Source organism: Amblyomma mixtum, chromosome 9 (assembly GCF_055824585.1).
Source record: "Amblyomma mixtum isolate Tamu chromosome 9, ASM5582458v1, whole genome shotgun sequence".
NCBI classification, from domain to species: Eukaryota; Metazoa; Arthropoda; class Arachnida; order Ixodida; family Ixodidae; genus Amblyomma; species Amblyomma mixtum.
The window spans coordinates 21291959-21313957 of NC_143020.1; the positions used below are offsets into that span (position 1 = coordinate 21291959).

Consider the following 21999-nt stretch of genomic DNA (forward strand, 5'->3'; position numbering starts at 1 on the left):
TCGCTGCGCGGGTGACTCGAGATGCCGCCGCCGCGCTCGCCAGTTGCGCAGGTGCAGTAGCGGCGCATAGCTAGCGTGCCGCGGACACCACAGCTGCCGCGCGCTCTCCATCACCCCTCTCTCTCTCTCTCCTCGTTGCTTTCCCAATCCTCCACGTTTAACCAGAGCTAAACCACTGCCAATTTTTTTTCTTTTAAATGCGCGGTGTGTTTTGCGTTGATGTGTTCTGTGATCAAGTCGAGGACGCGTTCGGGCTAGCAAGCGCTGCTTAGGAGAGAGGGCACAGTTGAACTTGGGATACCTTAAAAGGCTGAGAAGTGCACAACTCGTGCATGTGCTGCTGAGGAGGGCGAATTTGTCCACCTAGTGGTCCTTGGGGGTAGACCACTTCTGACTTGGCTGCTGATAGTGAGAGCACGTTAAGAAGCTCGAGATCTGATGTTTGTTACGCGGCGAGACTGAGCACACGGACGGTCCACACGGTGTCCCGTTTAGGTCGCCGCGTCTATTAGACACGTGCCTTATCAGGCGAGTAATTTACGTGAATCGCTTTCGGAGCTGCGGTATCGTATCGGTGGCCCACCCGCTGCTCTGGATGTGAGCGGCCAGAACGTCGCGCGGCAGAAAACGTCGCCGCGGCGAGACGCCCGGCTGGAGATACACAGAGCGCAGAAGCGGCGGCGTGCCGCCGCGTACCTCTCGACGCGAAAGCAAAAGTGATCAGCAAGTGGCAAATACCACTGTGCAATTAGGTCTGTGAGAGCACCGACGCTAAACCTTTTGTTAAAATCAATAAAATATTCACTTCGGCACCACTGTACGAAATTTAGCACGCGTGCGTAAGAATCTATAAGAAATTGCATGCTCGAATGCATGCCGCCCCGCACCTTTCGACGCCTGCGCTCAGCCCTGGACGCCATCGGTTGCAGTTTTCTTCGACACATTTGGTTAGGAAGGAAACGCAGGCATTCCGATCCAAGATTAGGCCGTGTTCTCCGAAAAAAGCGACATTTCATGTCTGATGATGCGTTTGTTTTCACGACAATAATATTTCCGCGCCAAGATCACTGCGTAGCTCGGCGGCCATGGTGGCCGTGTTGACGGTGGCAGGCAGAGGCCGCCAAACCGGAAGAGCGGGCTTCCTGCGCTGCTACTGGGCCGCTTCTGCCGCCGCTTCCGGTCTCAAGGGACGCCGTGCGTCAATATCTGACGGGTCCAGATCGGCGGCTGCGGGCGTTTTTCTCGACGCCGGGGGTCGAGTGCGTGCTGTCCGGTGAAAACCGCCGACTTGCGCGTTAAAAACGCTCTATGTTTTCCGGTCTTAAGTTGTTGAGATCGCCGGCGGCGTACCGTCCGACCGCCTGTGCGGATTCTTCAAGGGCGTCTTGTATAATGCCCTCTGGTCCTTGTCTCATGCAAATGGTGACGTCACCAGAGTAGAGTACGTACGGCATGCGCAGACGGAAACACTATGGTGAATGGCTGAGATGCTTTTAAAATTACTGCGGTTCTGTGCATTGAATAGGGCCGAATAATCATAATGGAACTGAAAATACACGTTTAGTGCTGTGACCCATTTTACTAAAAATGGGTGCTCAGAAACTAGGTTGTAAACTAGGTTAAAACAAGAGATTGCTGGAGTTGGTAATTGATCGATAAAAAAACAGCGGGATTTAAAATTGTCATTGATAGGAAAAAAGCTTTAGTTGAAACTAGATTGATAAGGAAACGCCGCTATTTAATTAAAGATGGAGTTGATGCTTCGGAAACGAAAGTCATTAACAGATACCATAATCGCCTACTCGCGAAATTCTAGCTGCAGAAATCAGAAGGATAAAAAAAGCATGTGCCAGCAGCCCTTCAGCGCTAATAACAGCAAGTGAACTAAAGTTCCTATCCACAACTAAACGACGAAGCTGATATCACCGTCAATAGTTGTTAGTATGCATCTTCTCCTAAGATTTTCGATATGTTTCCTTTTGTTGGTGGAGGCTGCCGTATTTGTTTCCGCTAGACTGCGCTCGTCCTTGAGGCTTCCTTGTTCCCAGTTTCAAATCGCTGTTTCTTATGAATGGCAGAGTATTTTTCTCCGGCGGCACTCTTTATTACGTGGCGCTTTATTTATAGCCTGCAACCCGAATATGCAGCTATAGCGCTTTATTTATACCCTCTAACACAATTATGCAGCTCTTTTTAGTGCGCTGGCATGGTGCAGCTGCGCAGTCCCACCGGTAGCTGCGGTAGGCACGGGTAGGCGGAACCTGTTTTGCCTACCGTGTGAAAGTCGCTACTAGACACCTTTAGCATACTGTGTACCGTGTTCCCGTTACCGGTACCGGAGTACCGGGAGCCCGTGCGCAGCCAATGAGCATGCGCAAATCTCCTTGACGTCGCCAGATGTCAGCTACGCGCGCGCCTGCAGCATCGGGACCAATCAGCGCGTGCTCACTGGCGGTAGGCGGGCTCCCGGTACTCCGGTAACGGTAACACCATAAACGGTATGCTAAAGGTGTCTACTGACATCAGCGGCACCGCATCTTCTTTACGTCGCGTTTTCAAGGAGGAGCATGCAGTATTAGGAGGCTTGTGGCGGAACCCCTTCGCTTTCTCGTTCTCCCGCACGCTGGAACTTCGTGGTCAGCTAACAAAGGGGATGGGGAGTGGTTGCGGCAGCCGACTGGCTCTCCGAGAATTTCATGAAATACTGAGTAAGGCTGCCGAGCAAAATGTAATACATCTGTCGAAAGCGATCAGATACCGTAAAATGCCCAATTGCACAATTAGAAAATGCACAATTAGAAAATGCCCAAGTCGTTTTTTCTGACTCTGGACCCGAGAAGGCTTCTTTTTCCCTTGGGCGGGTCACCAGATTCTGGCTGTATGTATATCTTCCAGTGCGTCTGGCTCTATGTAAAGTTGAGAGTGTTAAGTCTATTGCAATTAGAAAACTGTGTGTCGCATTTAATTATTGCCTGCGATTGAAAGAGGTCGTGGACACTATATTTAAAATGTTAGGCCACAGCCAAAAAAAAATATTAAGTACTAGAAGAAAAGATGACAGAAACACTTGGGCCAACGATCAGTAATGTTGCTGCTTATCGGGCATTATTATGGAGCGTTGGCTGAATCATTCTTTGCTACTGTTGCTGGGCAGATCCTAAATTCTCTGAGAACATTGTGTGAGGAATATCTAAAAAAAAATTACTTAGAAAATGGCCAATCTCCGCACTTTGAGTTTACAGATTACGAGAAGCCATTTCACTCGGTCGAAACCTCGCCAGTCATGGAGGCAATGTTTAACCCAAATGTAGAAGCAGCTTATGCAAAGGCATTGTAATGTGGCGACGGAGTCTTTCGCAAGAAAACTGGTGAAATACCAATCAGGGTGTCAGGAAAGGAGTAATGATCCCTCTTGTGGTAGTCTTCACGTGTTAGCAAGTGTATTTCAAAAATTGGTTAGGCAAGACTTTGTGATAGAAGCTCATGTAGAACACATCAGTAATGTCCGCTTTGCTGATCCTATTGCCTTGCTAACTAAAGAGGCGAACTGCAAAGCGTGACCCAGGACCTCACACGCAAAGCAGAATGGTGAGTTTAAAATATAGCATGCAGAAAATGTGATCATGGTGATAGCGCTGAAAGCGAAAAAAGGCACACACAGATCATATAGAGATCAGAGGGGACTTGATTCGAAAGTTTTCCATTATGATGCCACTGATGCTCTTCTCTTTGGCATCCATCGGGCTTCTACCGTGTAGTTTTATCGGGATGCTACGGCATAAAGAACAGGGGCAGAGTATGCGGAAGACCTGTTTACTGTTGTTATTTACCCGGCACTTCCAACGACCATTTTAAAATGCGATGTTTAGGCTCTCCTTTAAACAAGAAAAATCGCTTTGAAAAATACCAGGTTTGAGGCATATTATATTTACAAAATTATTCCCTCTTTAAAAGGCGCGGGCGATCGGATCCCTGAGGATATTTCACTTTTATGAGTTTTACTTTCTAGTTTATATTCCTTCCTCTCGTTTCCTTGATATCTCACACGCACTGTGGTGTGTGTGCAGATGACTACTTTCCTGCAGCCTGTCCTATCTGAGAACAACGTCTCGTTCAAAATTTTATAGCAAGGCGGCTCAAGTCCAAAATGCTTGGAGAAACTTATAGATTCGCTTTGTGTGTACTGTATCTTTCTGTGAAATCAATTCGGAGGGCCTTAGATGTCATGGCATATCAGCAGTTTAAAACATCCCTTAGACGATAAGATGATAATCTCTACTCTAGGAACCGAAAAATTGGAAATATGGTCGAAATATCGAAACATGATCGTAGATATGAGAAAGAAAATGATGTACCGTATTTTCCGGTGTATAAGACGCGGTTTTTTTTTTCAGAAAGCTTGCTGGTGCGTCGTATACAAGGGTGCGTCTTTCGTTTTTGTTTTTTTCGTTTTTTTTTTGCGAGTTCAGAAATTACTCAACTTCATGTTCAAGCTATTTTCACCAAAAAAATATCACTACCAATGACGCGGTTGTAACACGGTTAATACTTCAATACGTGTTCCGCCGTCTACAACTTTTTTTAGAGTAACTTTATAATGAAGCGGCGGGAATGACGACTTCCGGGATCACAAACAAGCGACCGTTTCGAAAGCCTCAAGAAAAAGTAATGTGAAGTGCCAAAAGATGGCGACAATCGCGCTTCTCGCCATTCTCAAGACAAGCCGGCGGACTTTTTTAGCCACCCCTTGCAACTTTGTTTGCTCCGTGTGCGTAGTACTTACGTAGTGCGAAGAGAATGTTTCAGCCGCGTTGCCTCCAGAAATGGGCGAACTTTTTGATAGCGCTTCCGAAGATGAAAACTTCGAAGGTTTTTAAGTAGAAACAAAATCCTGTTATGGACACATGGGAGAGTTCTTTCCCTTTTTCTTTTTTTTTTCTAAAACTTGGGCGGGTATGGCGTGAGCGTTGCCTTTTTGGGTTACATAACGTTGCTTAAGAATTTCTCACATGCACGATGAATTTCTCGATGGTCGTGCAAGCGTGTTTAATTAAGCCTCGATCACTAGCCTAAGTGGGTAAATTGGGGTGCGTCTTATACACGGGTGCGTCTTATATACCATTTTTTTCAATGACAGCCTGCATATATGGCGGGTGCATGTTATACACCGGAAAATACGGTACTTATGCTGGTAGCAAAGACTGCAAATGCATTGAATGCAGAGCCACTGAAAATATGTTTTTGTTTTCACTAATCCCAGCAGGTAGACCAGGCGTTGGCACTCAGCAAGGGCCCGTCTTCTGCAACAGGTGCGGCAGGGCCTTCCACACACAACAAGACTTGGAATGGCACTGCATTCAAGAAGGCGGCACATGTGTGCCCATCACTCATACCTGACCAATGTCCGGTGAGATACTCTCGTGCTTCTATACATCGTCGTCATCTGACTGCAAATACTGCATGGCAAATACGTCTTCCTTATCGTTCGAAATAATCCACTCCCGTGCTAGTGTATCCGCTAGTTGTGATGTGCACCCCACACTGACGAGGGATTTGTGGAACGCGGCGTTTCGGCAGCGGTGCGTCAGACATCGGAGCGCCGTGCGTGCCAGTCCCGCGTTGCGCGTGGGCGCGTGCGAGTGGTGTGCGCGAGGCAGGCACGAGGAGCGTAGAGCTACGTGTCAGCAAACCGAGGTGTAAAGGAAGACACCGCACCCCAAGTCTACTCGTTCAAGCGTGGAAGGCAGCGGTCGGACGTTGGGTTCGAGCTGCCAATGACTTCCCTTGGATCACCGACGCAAAACCTTTAAGCCTTTTTCAAGCGTGGAGGTGGCAGCCGTCAGACTTCGGGTCTGTGCTGCCGTGGACCTCCCTTGAACCAACGACGCAGGCCTACTGCGATCGCCACTTTGCTGCCACGGTTTCCTTGGATGGGCTGCAGCTGCCCAGTTCTTGGCGGCGACTGACAAGAGTTCGTCAGCGTCTCCCGTGTCATCTCCGTTCCTCATCTCCTGGCTCCCTACCACCGCCTTCCTGAACGCAACGCCAGCGAAGCATCGCAACTCGCCTACCCGCGTCTGTGCTACTTTCAAGGCATGCCCGCACCACCTAAGACGCTGTGTAGCCGGTGAACTCTCTCCTTTTTATCTGTTGTGTTTTACGCGTGCCTGGTGTGTATTTTCCTTAGTGTTTTCGTTCCTTTTATTCCCTCCTTTCCTTTAAAATATAAACACGGCTTCGTTTTGTTTTGTTTAATTCGTTTCTTTTCTTTCCTCGAACCTGCACGCGAAAGCGTTCCCCTTCAGCAGTCGGGGACGCCCGCCCGATTCGCGACACTAGTGTATCCTCAGTGAAGTGTAATCTTAATCTGCTACCCCTCACATCTCGCCAAAAGCATGCACGCTTATGCCTCTTTCATAAGATAATTTACCATGATGACTTACACGGTAAATTGCTCATTCCGCCTTCATATGTATCATGACGCATTGGCCACGTTCACAAAGTTGGCATAAATTCATGCAGCACTAAATGTTTCTCCGAATCATTCATACCCGGCACATCTAAAGACTGGAACCGCCTTCCCTCTTGCGTTTGCAACAATCAATAAATTTTGGTTATTTCAGTCTGCCGTGCGCAATATAGACCATCCCAGTTTTTCTTAACATTGTATAAAACCTACCTATCATCCTGTGTGTTCATATAATATTTAATTTCACCACTGTGTACTCTCAAACGTTATCGCGAATTTCAATGTGTTATATTAATTAAGTGTGATGGGACTTTGTTTAGATCCTTTTGTAACCAACCTCGACTGTCACAGTGTTACTTGTATGTTCTTATTGCTGTGCATATTTTTGTTTGTTTATTGAATACAACTCACTCCCCTCTGTACTGTTTATACCCTGAGGGTAGTAATAAACGATTAAATAAATAATAGCTACGTCTACGTCATTCCCACAAAATCTCTAATGTATGCCACCCACCTCCTTGCTACGCTTTCACTTGCTTAGAATAACTACACTGTATTAAGAAAAAACAGCTTATCATTATTTTGCATTACATGCTCTGCTGGTGCCCATTTCATGGTTTAGAGTAGGAAACCGTTAATCCTTGCTTCTTCACGCACTGGCTCCCTCCTTAGCTACTACGTCAAATATTTCATATTCTTTTCCATAGCTATATTTGCTGTCCTGAATTTGCGTTCAAGACTTTTGGTTAGTAATAGTCTTTCTGCAGAAGTTCTACAAAATTTGAGTACAGGAAGTGAGATAATTGCTTGTTAGAGAGTTGGCTGTTTATTTACCTATGCTGAAGAAGATATCGTGCACTCGAAACTACCTTTAAGTAGAGACAGGTCTAAATTTCATTGAGAAATACGCCTTCTAAGCTGTAGCGAACCTGCCTTGGATGAAGCCATTTGTACGGAAAGTCAACACGGGGAGTTGTTATCGCGCTAGAAGCGCGTGCTTTGGGTGCTGCTAAAAATCGCTGGTAGAGGTAAAAACACTTCATGAAAACAAGTGTGTGCACATTCCATGATGTGGAGATAACAGAAACTCAAACGAATATTAATTTCGCTAATAATTTCGGCAATGAATGTGCGATTTTCATATCTGGTTTATATATGCATAATAGATCACTGCAGCTACATAGCGTTTAGTCGCTTGAACTTCCTGCTCATGACTAAATTCAGGTCGTGTTAAACCTATTCCGTTTGCAGTGTTTCCATTTGTCTACTCCCGCACAGTTTGTATGCCTCTCTTTTCGCATTACATGTTCAAATATATATTGCGCACCGCCATGTGCGAGTATATTTTCAAAGGGATACTACCTCAGAGAAATAAAAACAGTTATAGAGCTATCGGCTGCCTAACAAAGAACGTCAACCGTTAGAACAGATCATCATGAATAAATTGCTAATTCCAAAGCTTTTGCATTGCAGCATGCTTAAAACCTGCATTTACATTTATTGCCCTTTTGCATAGAAAGATGGTTACAACTTGAAAAAAAAGAGGGCAATAAAAATTATCCTTAGCCATTTTTCCAGCTCAAGCAAATGTCGATGATATTTACGTTTGTGTGTTTGTGGCTCTGATTAGTGCTCATATTCTTTAATTTCAGTTACGTAACAGCGGAGAGTTACGAAAACCACAAAGGAAATAAGAAAAGCGTAGAAAAAGTGGAAGTTTCATCTACAAACTAACCTTGCTTCCTCCGGACTGTTTGCTTTGTGTCATACATGGATATCGACCACTCGATACACAGTTGAGTCCGGATATATTGGCTTCGAAGGAGACCACGAAATAGTTCATTTCATCGATAATTAGATATATGTATGAAAACTACAATACCAAAAAAGGTCTTGTATAACCTGGGAGAGGGGCATAGCCATTGTATAACCTGGGAGAGGGGCATAGCCATGGTGGTGTTTCGGTATCAGAAAACCCCCCAAATATCTAAGGCGCTGCATCTCCCCTTCCCCTTTTGGCCTTTTTTTTCGCCCATACTATTTACACGCCGCAAGCATATATTAAAAAAAAGAACGGTAATAAGAGGAGTGTCTGTTTATTTTCGGAATGATTGGTGTACGTTGTGGCGGCTCTATAATAGGAAGCGGAAGCTAGTGTAAAATGGGTCGCTCTTTTTCGCCATAGCACGACGTGCGGCACTTCTTTTAATTGTAGGTGCAGTTAATGCAATTACACATGCATTTTTACGTCAGCCTACATTCTCATTCCTTGGATTGTCGTGAAATGATCACAAAGAATCTCGAAAATCAAGAGAGCTTTTTTTTAAAGCGTCTCTGCGGCTGGCCGCAGGTTGAGATGAACGGGGTAGAAGTGTTGACAAATGCCGTTCGTTCGCGGTTGCTGACTTCGTCGTATTGCAGAAGCTCCTGTGCTGTTGTTTATTTTGTGAAAATACTTTCAATAGCCGTGATTTTTCATACGAGTGTTTTAGTGAGAAAATAATTGTTCTTTACGAATAAAGTCCTCGCAGTCCTGCGTGCACTGGTATTTTTATGTAGATATTATATTGAATGAAACAACAAACCCTTCGGTTTTATCAAAGCAGCGGAATGTCTAAAATATTGTTTTGGCGCAGGCTCTCTTTATTATTATTTTTTTTAGCGGCGGCTTATAACACCCTCTGAAAAGTATTTTTCTTCTGGCTACGCCACTGACCAATGAGTATGACTATGTTGCATCCACGCTTGACGCATTCTTACTGCGACGTGCTGCCTGCCGGTGGTGGTGAAAAACTTTAATCAAAGAGAGCTTCAGGGTTAAAAAAATAAAAAATAACCCTGCTGCATGGTCGGTATCCTTAGTCCGGGACACCGCATGACGGCGTTCTCACAGCGGACCGGTCGCCTTGCGTTTCTAAGCCTAACCTGCTTCGCAACGAATCTGCAGCGCAAGAAGGCATGGAACTAGTCACGAGGTTTGATCCTGTTGCTGGTATAATATAAATACAATATTCTCGTTAAAATTAAGGCACAGTTGGTTGAAGCAACGACTAAGGCGTGCAGATTGCCAGGCGAGGGCAGTAGCAATGGCATAGTTAAGTTGGCTTGACCGTATGGCAGCGATGTGGCATGGAGTTCGATTACAAGAGACTCCAGGTCACCCCGAGATCATCCTCACGTTCACCTCGTCACACCTTTTCACAGCGCCAGCACACTCAGCAGCTGTCCAAGGGTGCGGTCTGTCTCTGCGTGTGAAAGAGTGCTGCGCCCAGTTTGATATATCGAGTGTTCCGCTGAACGCGATTTCGATATTCGCGAACAATAGTGGTACCTTTTGCATCGGGTTTTGAAATCAATTTTCTTGCTACTCGATATAAAAAAAATTCGATATCCGGGTTTGATATATCCGTGCTCGACAGCAGTTCTACTCCGAAGAAATTGCGAGCCGACGCATTGTATATTACTGTGTGGAGCATAAAATATTCTTTAGAACTGCAAATTTTAAACAGGTATTCTTGTTCCCCGTCACCTGTAAAGCAAATCTGTATTGGTGGCCTATAATCAATGATCTTAAATCATTTTGATTCGAAAATATAAAAATTGCTCCTGTCAATAAAACTGATGCAGTTTAGGGGTTCAACGCTGCGACGGATATCGAAGTTTCTAATACAGTGCAATAGTTTCTTATAAAAAAAAGAAGTGTACGTGGTACTCCATGCTATTTTAAGAACGTACCAGAATGCGTTACGTTATAAGAAAAACCATAACAGTAAAATAGGCAGTGGTGCGCATCCTATTGTTTCGTTATTTGACTGTAAAATTATCGATCACCTGACAATCACCTCCTGTTTCTTGTTGGTCTGCAGAGATGCAATGGAAAGGCTTGAAGAGGCAAACTGAGAAGAGGCTTCGGAACACAAGACCAGCAAAAAGGATCATGGAAAGAAAAAATCAGCGGAAGAATTAGTATCGCCGACAGCATACACTCACGCACACTTTCAGCCATGCCTTCATTAGTTCTCCAATGGATTGCCATAATAGACAACCTGCGCTGACAGCATCCAGAATGAAAGTGGCACATGTGCATGGCAATTTCTTTGCTATTTTAGTTTTGAAGGGTACCAACGGGACCACATGGCAATATGAGACCCCGTGGTTGCTCTACGTTGGAAAGGAAGCATGCTGAGAATTTGGCTTTTAGGGTTATCTCAGCCAGAACGCCACTGTCAACGCTGTCATGTGCCGAATGAGCAGAAAACATTCGGCTACGCCGACTGTTCCAAATAGGATGTTGAGCAATCTTTACCAGATCTATCTCGGCAAAGCAAATATATATGAAGGGGCGCAATGGCTGCCTGGTTTTAACAGCACCTCCATCTCATCTTGCTAGAAAAAGAGTTCAATTTAGGTATGAAAGCTCAACTGTATGCTTCTTGGAGCATTACCGATGTGTGCACGTCATTGTTGAAGTTTAACAACACAGACTGGGGGACAAGGCAGTCGCGTATAGCTGCTGTGCTAAATGTTGGTGAAACGAGAAGAAATGGTTGTCAGGGTGGCCGCTTATTTAAAACATATAAATAATCACAACTATGTTATCGCGTAAAAATTGTTCAGTTGCTAAGAATGCATTAGTTCCAACAATGGACAGTACTTGTTTTGTAAGCATCGTGTGTTCCCATGGAGCAACTTCCGTTAGTTTAGCAGAATTTCCCGACAGTGAACCCATGACCAGGGTAACGAAGAGAAGAAGCCATGTCGTGTAAATGCGATAGCGAATACCTCTTCTGAACTATCAGTTACTAAATCAGGCGGACATTTGTGACGCAAACCGGGAACTTCTTCAACATTTAGTGCCTGAGAAGCATGCCTAAAGCACAGGCAACGAAAACTGAAGACATCTGTGATGCGCAGACGTCAACTGTCACCCGGTGTATCCAGCATTTAACAAGAAAGACGTCAAGTGGCACCCCCCTCCCCCCTTTTTCCTAAGAAAAGGCAAAAATAACGCGGTCACCGTCTAGGATTGCATTTCGTAGAACTGATTAGAACCTTGAAAAGGTGCTGCCGGCTTTCGGCTAGCACTGACAAAACATTTTTCCGGTTTTTATATATACCCTGTTTCCCTCGTACATCTCATCATTATAAAGATATTTTAGGGTCATTCGGTATTCTACAGCTGCTGCATTTTGAAGCGGAGATGACAATATACAACTGGTAGCACAATGAACGTGGCGTCGGTGGTATAATATTTAGCAAATTTTGTTTGTTTAATTCTTAACGTGACTGTTGGCGATTAAGCCATTTACTTAGAGCGTTTTCGGTCCTGATTATTCGGAGAGTTCTTTCCAGCTGCCTTCCTTACCTCAGCCAGCTTCCTGGTTCTATCCTCACCAGAGCCAAACATTAAAAACTAGATTGCAGTTCATTCTCAGCTTCCGATGTTTTCACTTGAAGATGGAAATGTTGAACAATCGGCATGCTTTCAGAAATAAAAAGCTCAGCACCATTTAAATTGCGTTTGTTTCTCTTGAGACCTACCGCAGTAGCTCAGTGCCTTTGGCATTCGGCTGCATATACCAAGGTATCAGGTATCAGACCCATGGTCTCATACCGTAGTGGTGGACGTATTTCGATATAGCCCAAATTGAAAAACACTTGTGTGTTGTGCGATGTCAGCGCATGTTAATAACCCCAGCAATTAAAAGCCTAAATTTGCCCCCTTTCGTGCCCTACACCGTCCCTCATAGCTCTTCTCTCGCCTAGGTAGTTTAAATACCACGTGCCGTGATACAGTTCTCTTCACTGAAAACTTCGATTAATGATGGTTTATGGGGGTTCAACGTCCCAAAGCGACTCAGGCTATGAGGGACGCCGTAGTGAAGGGCTTCGGAGATTTCGACCGCCTGGGGTTCTTCAACGTGCACTGAAATCGCACAGTACACAGGCCTCTAGAATTTTGACTCCATCGAAATTCGATCGCCACGGCCGGGATCGAACCCGCGTCGCTCCGGTCTGCAGTCGAGCGCCAAACCACTGAGCCACCGCGGCGGCTCATTTCAATTCTTGAGTTACTATGGCTATTCACAGAATGGGTTGATTGGACAATTTAATAATAAAAGTTGAAAAAATGTAGACACGCGACTTCTTACAGCTAGGCAGAAAAAGGTTTCCACTTAATTTCTGCATTTCATTTCGTTCCGTGCCACAGTTTCTCTGTGTTTCAAAGGCGTTTATCGGAGTATGGAAAACACTGATACTTTTTATCGTGCAGAAATCTACCCTATATACTGACCTGAACTTCTTCACAAGAAAATAAGAACGACGATGTAAAACGTTGCGGTTTATTGTGAGCAAGTTAAACATGACAGAAGCACACTTGCCTAACGAATCAATAATTATGACGGTGTTTGCTAGGAAGCATCAACCGACTTCTTCAAGTTACCTCGGCATTTTCAATTTTTGACTGCATGGCGGTTGTGGTTAATTTTCCCTATGAGTCATCCGAATAATGGTTGCGCCCTCCTAGGTGGATATTTCGGGCCGCCTCAGTTTCTTGGATGTTTTAGCCCAAGCATAACAACAGACCCTGTGACATCTAATTTTGTTGTAGCTTCCGCATGCCACGCTATACATGGATTTCACCGTGCGCATCCCGCTATTCGGAAGCGCTTTGTGACCTCATAGCTCTTCACACGCGCTCATCGTCTGCGGTGGACAAAAAGATGGGAGAAATGCAGTTGAAATGATGCACCTCAATACATTGCTGCAAGAGTCGAATCCTCACCACTCAGGAACGCCGCTCCAATACAGTCTCCCTCAGTATCGAGGAAAGCACACAAGCGGTCTGCCATTCATTCAGCAAGCAGTTGACGCCGACGAAGAGCTAGCTAGAACGACAACAAGGTTTCACGTGCCGACTTTGACAACAACTCGGGCATGTTAAAGAAAGGTCAAGATATTTATTTATTTATTTATTTACGAATACTGCTAATCCCAATTGGGATTGAGACAGGAGGGCTTAGTAAGGTTAACAGAACGCGGTCAGGCATAATCGGAACATTCAACTGGTCAGCATATTAAGAAAAACAACAAACGGTAAAACGAAAATACAACAGAGCTGTGACGGAAAAAATTAAATAACACATCAAATAAGGCTAATGTCGGTAGTATTATACAAAGAATAACAACGTGGAAACAATGCTAGTTGTTATAATAGGCAGACGATAAGTCAACAGTAAATATTATAAGCGTACACTGCAAAGGCATTAACATAGTATAGGTATTTAGTTTATGTGACGCTGCATAGTTGGGCAAAAAAGCTTACACATAAAAAACAAATAGCCATGGGTATAGTAATAACAGAACGCAAGCAACCAGGAATGACTAGCTAGTAACACGACATACTTTCAACTGCAATATTGAATTTTGTCAATGATGAACTGTTAGTAACGAATGGATCAAGGCTGTTCCATTCTCGAATTGCTAGTGGGAAAAAGGAATTTTTAAAGCCGTCAGTATGGAAATAATACTCACTTAACGTATGTGAATGTTTATGACGCCTTGATCTTGCTTCGGAAAGGGAACTACATTTAGTAGTCTCGAGTTTTAGGAGTCGGTTTAATAGTTGAAACATGAGTTTTAGCCGTGCGACTTTTGCACGGGTCTGCAATGATTTTATTCCTTCAGTTTTCATTAATCCGGTTGGCGAATCGGTTATTTTGTATTTGTTAAATACAATTCTGACTGCTTTTCTTCGAGCGGCTTCAAGTTTCGTTATATCTTGATTAGAATAAGGAAACCAAATGACGTTAGCATATTCGAGAACAGATCTAACCGAAACATTGTAGGCCAAAAGCTTAGTTTGAAAAGGGGCTAATGTGAGGCGCGTATAAGAAAAAAGTCGTTTCAAAGCTGTTGAGGTGATTTTGTCCACGTGAGCGTTCCACCTGAGGTCATGGGCTATTAGTACGCCAAGATACTTATGACTAGTTACTGCAGTAAGTGATGCGTCATTTATAGTACACCGAAAGTCGGATTTATGTTTCTTCCTAGAAACTCATAACAGCAGATATGTTAGCATTAGGTGTCATCTGCCAGTCAGTGCACCATTTTGCTATAGAATGTAATGCGTTGTTAAGATGATTGTTAAGGTGATATTTCCCGCCAAAATCGAAACGCAGCATTCATAGGCGACTAAGGGACCTACAGGAGGTGGCTGAAAAGCATCAAAACAATTTTATTAAAGGTTGCACCCAGTGGAACGCCTCGGCAGATCACTTTGAACACACAGATACATTATCGTTGGGGATGCAGCCACAACCTCTTTCATATCCGGTGAACTGGTACGCATTTCATATCTTCATATATAATGTTATGTTTCATGCCCGGTGAACCACGCACGCACTTAGTCATGCACGTGATCCCATGAGTGTAACATAGGCACAGTAACGACAGCGTTCATGAGGCCTGTAATCGCAGTCTTTCTCTGTTAAAGCGATAGCTCTGCTAATTGCGAACCTCGAGTTTCACCTTGGTAGTTAATCTGATATTGAAAGGGCTTACGGATTTAGAGATTAAATAGCAACAGCCCTGGAGGGCAACTGCATCACTTTTTGAGAGCGTCGTGATATCCAAAGATTCAAGTCGATACACGCTGTAGCCGAAGCAGGCCAAGGTTTTTGCGCTAGACCTTAAAATAGTGACGCAATCGACAATTATATTTTGCGCTTCTCCTCAAAGCGCCGGAGGAGTGCTGGAAGTTTTGTCATGAAAGCTGTTTCAAATTTCCACTGGCGTTAGCCACACCCTGCCGTGCCTCCTTGGTTGCTGCCAAACAATGTTCGGCGGGCTTTGCCTTCGTGGCGTTGTTTTTTTTTATGCGAAGCATACTACTTTAGCTACCACTTCAGCCCTTCACCGTGGTTATGCGCCTCCAAATCACGTGATACATGACGTCACACCATGTGACACGATGACGTCACGACAGTGGAGAAACGGGTGCCCACCTCGCGCCGTCGCTGTGGTTGTGCGCCTCCAAATCACGTGATACATGACGTCACACCACGTGACACGATGACGTCACGATAGTGGAGAAACGGGGGCCCACCTCACGCCGTCGCTGTGGTTGTGCGCCTCCAAATCACGTGATACATGACGTCACACCACGTGACACGATGACGTCACGACAGTGGAGAAACGGGGGCCCACCTCGCGCCGTCGCTGATGTTGTGCGCCTCCAAATTACGCGACACGATGACGCTTCGCATTCTCCAGGCTTAACCAAGTTAAGCCTCAGCCATTTTTCTTCAAAGTAGGTGTTTATGCTATGCAAATGTACCACTACCTTCAATGACGTCATCATGCATCCCCCTCTTGGCGTTTATTTATTTATTTTATTTATTTATACATACTGCAGTCCTATTGGGCTATTGCAGGGGTGGGTGTGAACAACAGTTTAGGAAAACATGGAGCACAACACTGGCAAACATCCGAAACAGTACAAGTGAAAACAAGAAAAACGAAAAAACTATTCAATAGCCGCTAAAAACAGCTCTAAAGGAAGAGAGCGAGTAGAACCGGGTAAACAATTCCAATATTCGATTGCACGCGGAAAAAAACTATTTAAAAGTGTCCGTGCGGGCAAAATAAGGCGTGATGTTTAGGCTGTGGTGACTTCTAGTTTTAGATGGTATAGCAGGGGTTAGGTAATCATTTGCAGAGGTCCGACAGAAAGAGTTAATAATGCAATACAAAACTTTTAAAGACTCAGTCCTTCGTCGAGATGAGAGTGGTTGCAGGCCCAGTGATGAAAGTGCCGTGGAAGGCGAAAAATCTCTACCAAACCTGTGACATATGAAGCGAACGGCTTTCTTCTGCACTGCCTCGATTTGGTTAATTTCGCGTTGTTTGTGCGGGTTCCATACAGGGGAGGCGTATTCAAGTAGTGGACGGATTAGCGATTTAAACATCAGTAGTTTCGTATCTCTAGGAGCAGCTTTTATTGTGCGGCGGAGGTATCCTAACTTTTTAAGCGCCTTTGAGGTTATGAAATCTATATGTTTGGACCATGACACACTGGGTGTGAAAATAAGACCAAGGTATTTGTATTGACTCACACTCTGGATGGGGGTATTGCTAATTGTGTAAGTAAACACGGAAGGTTTCGTTCTATTAGTGAAAGTCATAACAACGGTTTTGCGGATGTTAATAGTCATTTGCCATGTAGCACACCAAGAGCTAAATTCTGAAAATGATTTCTGAAGGTATAAGTTATCATCAAGGCAGGAAATTTTGTGATACAACACGCAGTCATCAGCGTACAAACGTAGGTTACAGGTGATGTTACAAGGTAAGTCATTTATAAAAATCAAAAAAAGCAATGGGCCCAATACAGAACCCTGTGGAACTCCTGAGGGCACGTCTGCTACCCTAGAATTAGTTCGGTTGAAGGACACAAATTGAGAACGGTTGGAAAGAAAACTTGAAATCCAATTGAGAAGGCGAGGGTTATTGAGGATCATGTCAAGTTTATACATAAGTTTTGAGTGAATAACTGTATCGAATGCCTTCGAAAAATCAACGAATATTGCGTCTATCTGATTGCCTGCATCAAGGTTACTGCAAATGTCGTGAGTAAATTCGTTAAGTTGTGTCAAAGTGCTGAAACCGCGTCTGAAGCCATGCTGAACATTTGTTAATAAATTATGTGATTCGAGGTATTCCATGATGTGTTTGTAAATAATGTGCTCTAAAATTTTACATGCATGAGAGGTTAAAGAGATTGGTCTATAATTGGATATAGTTTGCTTGTCACCACTTTTGAATAGAGGGACGACTTGGGCCATTTTCCAGGATGAAGGAACTGTACAGGAAGCAAGAGACTCGCGAAATATGACAGCTAGGTAGCGGCAGGTCCATAATGAGTAGCGTACCAAAAACAAGTTCGGGATACCATCAGGTCCAGCAGATTTCTTAGTGTCAAGTTTCAAAATTAGGTTCAGAACACCTTCTTCACTGATATTAATATCATTGATTGGCACGGCACTACGAGCAATGGTGACTGGTTGGATGACGTTATTGTCACGAGAAAATACAGAGTGGAAGTACTCATTAAATGCATTGGATATATGAAATGGATCGTTAGTCGATTCATTGTTAACCCTCATTGTAGTAGCTGTGGTATCCCGTGGAAAAACAGATGACCAAAATTTACGCGGGTTAGTCTTTAGTAGATCCTGTAGCTGTACTCGGAAAAAAAATCCTTAGCGGAGTTCATTTTCAATCGAAGCTCTTCTTTCGCTTTGATGAAACGTGTCATGGCTGCCTGATTGTCTAAGCGCTTCGTACGCCTAAGTCTATGTACACGCCGTGTAAGATGAATTATATCTCGTGTCATCCAGGGAATTTTCGTATTTTTCTTCTTTGTTTTCTGAGGAATAAAACACTGAATACATTTTGTAACTAAGGATTCAAAATAGCTCACTAATGTGTTGACATCACATGTAGAACTCAGTGCAACGAATTCTTCAAATCCATCAGCTAGGGTGTCAATTACTGAAACGTCATCAGCGTGATTAAAATCGGGAAATGTGGAAAAAACGTAATTCTGTTTAGTAATAGAAAAATATAAGGAGGCAAGAACGGCCTTATGGTCAGAAATTCCTTCAATGACATCACATTCGTAGCCCTTTCTGACAATGTTAGAACTAACGAAAATCAAATCTAACAGAGCGTCGCATCTTGTAGGTTGATTGGTAATCTGAATAAGGTCAAATGAAAGGGAAAAGGAAATTAGTTCTCTATTTATGGGGGTTTCTTTTACCAGCGTTAAGGTAGGCCAGTGGATGCCGGGGGCATTAAAGTCACCCATGCAAATAAGGTTGCCCGCATTGAAATGCTGCTCGTTAATATACTGAATAAGAGATTGAACTTCATTTACAGAGGTACTAGGCGGACGGTAGAATACGCCTATTACGACATGTTTTATTTAGATAAAGTTTACACCAGACTGATTCTATGTCACCTGGTGGTGACATTATTGAAAACTTGAGATCAGATCGAAAAAGCAACGCAACGCCACCACCTTTAGTGTGACGTCGGTCTGTGCGAACCGCAACGTAGCCAGGAGGCGTGAATTCACAGTCTAATATGTCGTCATGCAACCAAGTTTCTGTGATACCAACTACATGAGGTGAGTGTGCAGTAATTAAAGATAGGAAGTCTGCGAACTTGTTAGTTATGCTTCTGGCATTTAAGTTCAAAACTGAAAGGTTACAATCGGAATTATGTGGCAGTCAATGAGGGGAAGCGGAACGTGGTGACTGAGAAAATTGATCTGTAGGAGAGGCATCGCGAGATGATGATCGGCAAATGCGATTAATGGAAAACCTCGGGTCTCTGATAAGAGCATTCGACACGTCGTCCCAAATGTAGCGAACTCTGTCAATAAAAGCGTGATCATAGCGTAGCTTGACCACAGAACCCTGGCTTCGGAAAACTGCTGAAGCATCCCAAATTCTCTTTCTAATAGCACGGACGTTGGCGGAAAAATCTTCACTAATGTAGTAATCAGACTCTTTATGTTTCGAGACATTTTTCATCACCAACAACTTTTCGCGGAAATCCAGCAACTTAAGAATGACTGCTGTTGCGCTGTTGTGACTGTTGTGCGCTGCGGAGAAGCTTGAAGGCCGTCGTCATTTTCATCGGCGATTGCGTCACTGTTTCAAATGCTAGCCCAAAAAAAACCTCGCATCCTTTAGCTGCAAGTTTCCCACATTCGTCCCTTTTAAGCTCGTCGATTCCAAAAACGTATGCCGTTGCCCTTTTAAGTCTGACGTCCAAGCATACTTTGACTATTCCCAATGCGATGGTGTGCCAAAATTTCGCCCTCTTTATTATCAAAATTGGCCCACCCCTACTTTCAAAATAAGGTCCACCCGAAGCCCCAAAATTTAACCGTCAACAATTGGGACCAACATAAACATTGAGGTGAACTTGACTGTGAACAATATGGCGGCGCCCTCCAAATTTGGACCACCAGAGCCCCGAAATTTGGCATTCAACAATTTGGATAAAAATTTGTGTCTAGGATAATTTGGCTACGGGAAATATGATGCTCAGCTCTAAATTAGGCCATGACTATTTCTAAATTTGACCCACCATCATTACAAAAACTTGACCTGGATTAATTGCAGCAAAATAGATCTCCGAAGTAATTAGACTATTGGCAATACAACAGTGACCTCGAAATTTGATCCGGACATTCCGATAATTTGGGCCACCCCCGAAATTAGACCTCCTTGATTTCGAACAAAAGTCGACGTCCAGGCTAATTGACTGTGGGCAACAAAATGAGGACATTCAAATTTGGCCTTTGCGATTTCAAGATCGGGCCGTTGGCCTTAGTATAGACGCGCGACCTTGATTTGACCTCTAATGGCCTGGAAAGATAGAAACGAAGGTTCAGTTTATGGTTTATGGGGTTTAACGTCCCAAAGCGACTAAAGCTATGAAAGACGTCGTAGTGGAGGGCTCCGGAAATTTCGACCACCTGGGGTTCTTTAACGTGAACTGACATCGCACAGTACACTCGCCTCTAGAATTTCTCCTCCAAAGACACTCAACCGCCGCTGCCGGGATCGAACCCGCGGAAACGAAGGATGGTTATTACTCACCTGTGACGTCAGCGATCATACCACAAACCGCGCAACCGTCATCTGCTCTCGACTATGAGAAGGAAACAAAGGGTACCGCAATAGATCTCGCATTCAAACGAGTGCTGCCTGCAAAGCTGACCATAGCGAACTGAAAACGACAGCTAACGTTTTCACAGACGAAAAGCCAGTCCTCGCCAGATTCCGTGCGAATCTAGAAGTATACATAACTTAATAAATGCTTATAACTTGTAACTCAGTACTTAATCCTAGCACAAATAACAGCCGCAAACAAGAGCTCGAGAGATAATAGCAAAACTGTAGTCAAGCAAGAAAAAAGCTATCGCGAGGCCGACGCTGCAAACAGAGCTGAACCATCGTTTTGTTTCGGCTCTTGTGTGAACAATGGTCTGGTATGGGCCCCCGACCGTCGTCTTTTTTCGTTATTTCCTCCTTCCGGCGAAAGCGTTTGTTATCTATGCTGTTAGCCAGATAGCACACAATTCTAAGGAGCTCTTTCTGACCGAATGCTATAACTATGTACTATGTAGAAGGATTCTAAATTTCTCCGGTGTTGTGATAACTGCGAGTGCAAGAACTGTCTGCGTCACTAAAGGGCGCCATGTATTCACCTATCCGACGATTTTACGATATGGGGCAACTAGTTGCAATGGTGTTTGCACGTTCGTAGATATGGTTCAGCAGGTGGCTACTGAGTACGCGTCTGAAAGACGGGGGTGGGATCAGCACAACATTTGCTGCGGAAAGCACACATACATTCCAATGATCTGAACAGCTTCCCCCGCTAAAATCCTTCTTTGTTTTAGTAGGTTTGGTTTATTGGGGTTTAATGTCCCAAAGCGACTCAGGCTATGAGGGACGCCGTAGTGAAGGGCTCCGGAAATTTGAACCACCTGGGGCTCTTTAACGTGCACTGACATCGCACAGCATACGGGCCTCTATAATTTCGCCTTCATCGAAATTCATCCGCCGCGGCCGAGATTGCACCCGCGTCTTTCGGGCCAGCAGACGAGCGCCATAACCACTGAGCCACCGCGGCGGGGTTCTTTGTGTTATTAGAGTACCTCACTGAAGCTAGAAACAGCATGGGGAGAAATACACCAGATTGACGTCTTTTTTGTAACTGAACCAGTGGGTTCGTTTAACAGCGGATAGGCGTATGACAAATATTATATTATTTTGAAAGACTTACTTTGGTCTTGATAGGCCGCCTCTACGGTTTTTGATGAAGTTGCAAAAACATTTCTCTCCCGCTGTATCACGTGTTGAAGACAAGCAGCATGCTGTACACTTATGTTACCATAAACTTCCACTCAGAGTTGCATGCGCATTTATCGGCGTCTGCAGTCAGCAAACAAATTTATGAGAAATGCGCTCTAAGATGAAATGCAGGTCGGATATAATTCTCTTATATGTGATATCTTGAATTTCGTTAGTTACAACAGCTTTGTACGTAAGAAGACATGTCATATTTTCTACACCCGTTCTGCTGCCCACCTAAAAGCTTATCTCGACACGTTAGGAAATAGTTGTCATAGCTTTCACATATTCCTTCCGGAGTAGGAATGAAATATTGAAAAGGATATTGCACAGCGCGCGGTCGGAACACGGCAACTAATATAGCCGGTCGAGCGAAAGGAAACTGGCGATTGATCGACGCCTGCATCTTTGTCTAGTAAGGTATGTGTAATTGCTCCGTCCTGTGCAGCGCTGCCTCAGTGCAACCTGCCTACTCCGGATTGATAACCGGACAGAAAGGACGCAGGAGAGCAAGACACGATTACCGCGGCACAGAAAAGGGCTCTAGCTAGCCTCAAGCTCAATCGCACGGGCCTGGTATGATAGGCCTTG

General features: G+C 44.4%; 1 protein-coding gene across 2 annotated transcripts in view; it reads left to right on the top strand.

The window, feature by feature from the left end:
- Window positions 1–11961, top strand: part of LOC149328466 (uncharacterized) — a 125832-nt gene extending 113871 nt beyond the window's left edge. The window contains exons 3-4 of one of the 2 annotated variants that reach the window (XR_016285830.1): window positions 5261–5407; window positions 10336–11961. The gene's annotated coding sequence lies outside the window, so the exon portion shown is untranslated. The remainder of the gene's footprint in view (window positions 1–5260; window positions 5408–10335) is intronic. The other variant, XM_089562108.1, reaches the window with a different exon arrangement.
- The last annotated feature ends 10038 nt before the right edge of the window (window positions 11962–21999 follow it).